Source organism: Nicotiana attenuata, unplaced genomic scaffold, assembly GCF_001879085.1.
Source record: "Nicotiana attenuata strain UT unplaced genomic scaffold, NIATTr2, whole genome shotgun sequence".
Classification (NCBI taxonomy): domain Eukaryota; kingdom Viridiplantae; phylum Streptophyta; class Magnoliopsida; order Solanales; family Solanaceae; genus Nicotiana; species Nicotiana attenuata.
This window is the reverse complement of record NW_017670239.1, coordinates 1,260,648-1,265,377: the sequence shown is the minus strand read 5'-3', so window position 1 is coordinate 1,265,377 and position 4,730 is coordinate 1,260,648.

Below are 4,730 nucleotides of genomic sequence, written 5' to 3'. Positions count from 1 at the left end.
GTATCTTTGCATGTTGAGGAAGCTATTGCCGCAAGCGCTCACGTTGAGGGGGCGTCTGAGGAGGCTAGACCGAAATTAGCTCGAGCTGTAGATCACGCTTGGTTGGAATCTCGAAAGCAGACCTTTGGAGGTGTGCCGGGCGGCGGCTCAGGTTGTGCCAAAAATGAAGGTGGACTCCCGGAAAGGGAGGATGCCGTTGAGAAGGGGCCGATAGAGGATTCGTAGTTACCGGGGTGCAACCTTTGGTGGATCCATCGAGAGCGTAAGATCGATGATGGATCAGGATTCTGTCCATTTCCCTCTTTGTATATATTATTTTCATACTTGCATATGTATAACAAGAAGCTTTGTGGCTTTGCTTCTTCTACTCCCCTTTCTGTCTTGAATTCGGCCGGGTGATCCGGTTTCAAAGTTGGAAAGAATCCATAGATTCGTTATACGGCCCCGAGGCTCATTAGGTAGGCCCGGGGGTCCTTACGCGCTCGATCGATGCGACCTTTAGTATACGCTGGCGTTAGAGTCCTGATGCTTTTGCTCAACTTTTTTGGGTTTAGTCTCCAACTCGGGTTTCGACTCGAGCTCATTTGACCCTCAAGCTTTCGTGTTTGTATGGGCTGGCGCCAATGGCTCTTACACCCTTGATCGAGGCAATCTTTTATGTGCACGGCCCTGAGGCTTATTAGGCTGGCGACAATGGCTCTAACGCTTTGGGTCGAAGCGACCGTTTATGCAAGCTGGCGATAATGGCTCTTACGCTTTGGGCCGATGCGGTCTTTTATGTAAGCTGGCGACAATGGCTCTTATGTTTTGGGTCGAAGCGACCTTTTATGCAAGCTGGCAACAATGGCTGTTACGCTTTGGGTTGAAGCGATCTTCTATGCAAGCTGGCGACAATGGCTCTTATGCTTTGGGTCGAAGCGACCTTTTATGCAAGCTGGTAGCAATGGCTCATATGCTTTGGGTCGAAGCGAACTTTTATAGGCTTTATTTTCCTCTCGTTAAGGACTTTTGAAATGAATTTGCCTGACCCGTTGTCAGTTCAGGAAGAACCTCGATTTCAAGTCGTTTGCGGTGATGTTCAAGCACCTGGGGAGGTTCGGCTCGTAGGCTGAGTAGCTCGAAGCCTTGTGATTTGGAGCAGACATGGTCAAAGCTCTTTTTCCTGTCGAGGGTAGCCTGTTTAACCGGTTCTTTTTGAAGTAGATTCGAAGTAATGGCCTATGATTTTGTAGCGACGGTCGGGCGTCCTCGAGTTGCGTTAGTTTGGCCGGTACAATCGTATGATTGTAGTCATTTGTGTTTGGCCGGAGCCATTTTTTGTCCCGAGTATAGTAGTTTAGGCGTCTATATCGAGGGTATGCCTTTTCAGGAATCTTACAATTGCGATATATAGCTTAAACTCACTGTAGTAGTGTCTTACAAATTTTTCATGCCTTTGAGGTCTTACAGTTTGTTGATACTTGGTACAAGTATGATTCATGCCTTACTTGAGGTCTTACAGTTTTATTGTTGCCTTATATAGGTCTTACGAGAACGAGTCTGCCCGCTTGGGGTCTTATAGCCTCGGGTTTTTTAGTGAATGGTGATTGGCTACAGTCTCCGAGTCATCGAGTTCGTTTTGGCTCGAGAGCCGTTACTCGTGAGCTCGGAATTGCCTCATTGAAGGCTTAGGATTTTGGAGATTCCGACCCTGAGGTCATGCATTTTCTGAGCTTGTGATGCCAGTCTCCGAGTGTTCGGGACATTTTTCTCTTTTGGAGATGTTTCGTGATTTCCGTGCTACCTCGTTGAGGGCTTACGAGTTTGGAGCTTCGACCCAGAGGTCATGCGGGTGCTGAATTATCGACGCCAATCTCCAGTATTCGGGACGCTTTAGATGAAGGAATCATTTTGGCGAAAATGCTGGGTTTCCTTTGGAGCATGTGATATGCTGGCAAAAGTACTAGTACATATGTTCTTGTTGTCGTGGACCGACAATATAGGATCGGTTCGTTCGACCGTTTGGCCCAATACAACAATTTAATATTGGGACCCGGGGGGGGGGGGGGTCTTCTAGTATTCGGTGGTTGATTGTAGAGGAAGCGTCGAATACTTGTTGAGTCTTCCTTGGGTAGCGCATGGATGTTGCTTCATTAAAAACCTTACCAGCAAAACCCTTCCGGGGACAAAATCTGGTTGAAGGAAAAGAGTACAACACCTGCTCGAGGGAATTCGTGGATTTTACAATCGGATGTCTTAGCAATAATATCGTTTTAGAATTGATACGTTCCAGTTGCTCGGAATTTGCTCGCCCTCCATGGTGCCGAGCATATAAGATCCTTTGCTGACTATTCCGAGGACACGGTATGGTCCTTCCGAATTCTGTCCTAGCTTTCCTTTATTAGGATTTCGTGTGTTGGGAGTAACTTTCCTAAGAACCAATTCTCCGTCCCCAAAATACCGGAGGTTTGTTCTCCTGTTATAATACCTTTACGATTCTCTGTTTTTGGGCGGCCATTCGGATCAGTGAGGCTTCTCGTTTTTCATCCAGTAGTTCAAGGCCGTTGTCATGGCCTCGTTGTTCGAGCTCTCGGTAGTGTGTTAGAATCTGGCGCTCGGCTCCCCGACCTCCACTGGTATCAAAGCCTCAGCGTCGTATACTAATGAGAAAGGTGTTTCCCCTGTGCTTGACTTTGAAGTCGTTCGGTATGCCCACAGTACTTCGGGCAACGTTTCTCTCCACTTTCCCTTGGCGCTCTCCAGCTTCTTTTTTAAGTTCTGGATGATGGTTTTATTCGTGGATTCGGCCTGGCTGTTGCACATGGGTGGTAAGGCGTTGACAGGATTCTCTTTATTTTGTGGTCTTCAAGGAACTATGTTACCTTGCTCCCGATTAACTACCTCCCGTTATCGCACGTTATTTCGGAGGGGATTCCGAATCGGCATATAATGTGATCCCATATGAAGTTGATGACTTCCCTCTCTCTTATTTTTTCGAAGGCCTGTGCTTCCACCCATTTCGAGAAATAGTCAGTCATAAATAAAATGAATTTAGCTTTACCTGGTGCCGTTGGCAGGGGGTCGAAAATGTCCATTCCTCATTTCATGAATGGCCATGGCGATAAGACCGAATGTAGTTGCTCGCCGGGCTGGTGAATCATAGGAGCAAATTTCTAGCATTTTTCGCATTTTCGGACGAATTCTTTGGCGTCTTTTTCAATGTTGTCCCAATAGTAGCCTGATCTAATCACCTTCTGGACTAAGTAGTCGGCTCCAGAATGGTTTCCGCAAGTACCCTCGTGAATTTCTCGGAGTACATAATCTGTGTCACTTGGCCTTAGACATACCGCCAGGGGGCCATCGAAAGTTCTCCTGTTCAGAATCTCGTTTTCCTCGAGCGAGAATCGGGCTGCTTTTGTTCGCAGGGCCCTTGATTCTTTTGGGTTTTGGGGCAACTTCCCGTCCCATAAATAATCAATATATTTATTCCTCCAATCCCATGTTAGGTCGGTGGAATTAATCTCAGCGTGACCTTCCTCGACCACTGATTTAGATAACTGAATAACAGCCCCGGGGAGTAGGTCCTCTTCTTCAACAGAAGATCCCAGATTTGCGAGGGTGTCGGCCTCGCTGTTCTGCTCTCGAGGTACATGGACTAAGGTCCATTCTTTGAAGCGACATAGTGCGACTTGGATTTTGTCCAAATATCTCTGCATTCTGTCTCCAAATATTTCTGCATTCTGTCTTGTCGAGCTTCATAGCTCCCATTCACCTGGCTTACTACTAGGAGTGAATCGCATCTCGCCTCGATGGTCTCGGCTCCCAAGCTTTTGGCCAGTTCTAAACCTGCAATCTTAGCCTCGTACTCGGCTTCATTGTTAGTCAAGTTTGCGGTTTTTATAGATTGTCTGATTACGTCGCCAAAGGGTGGCTTCAGGACTATACCGAGCCCGATCCTCTTATGTTTGTGGCGCCGTCTGTGAACAGGGTCCATACCCCGGAAGACGTGCCTAATTTTAATGAAAAGTTCCTTCCCTACCTCGGGTACGAGGGAGGGCGAGAAATCGGCCATGAAGTCCGCCAAGATTTTGGACTTGATGGCCGTTCGATGTTGATACTCGATATCATGCCCCCCGAGTTCGATGGCCCATTTGGCCAATCGGCCCGATAGCTCGGGTTTATGCAGTATGCTCCGGAAGGGGTACGTCGACGGAGCGCAGATACGATGGCATTGAAAATAGGGCTTCAATTTTTGCGAAGCACTAATTAGCGTGAGAGACAATTTTTCCAGATGGGGATACCTGGTTTCGGAGTCCCCTAGGGTCCGGCTTACATAATAAACAGGGAATTGCGTACCTTGCTCCTCTCGAACCAGTACTCTGCTTACCGCTATTTCAGATACGGCCAGGTATAGATATAGTGTTTCATCCTCCTTTGGCGTATGCAGCAAAGGTAGACTGGTCAGATATCGCTTTAGCTCCTCTAAGGCATGTTGGCATTCTGGAGTCCATTCGAAGTTGTTCTTTCTTTAAAGCAAAGAGAAGAAATGATGGCTCTTGTCTGATGACCTTGATATGAATTTGCCCAGGGCTGTTATCCGTCCTGTTAGTCGTTGCGCTGCCTTTACATTGTTCGCTTTCGTGATTTCTTCAATGGCCTTAATTTTGTCGGGGTTAATCTCGATCCCCTTTTTTGATACCATGAAGCCCAGGAATTTGCCCGAACCCACTCTGAAGGCACACTTCCCAGGG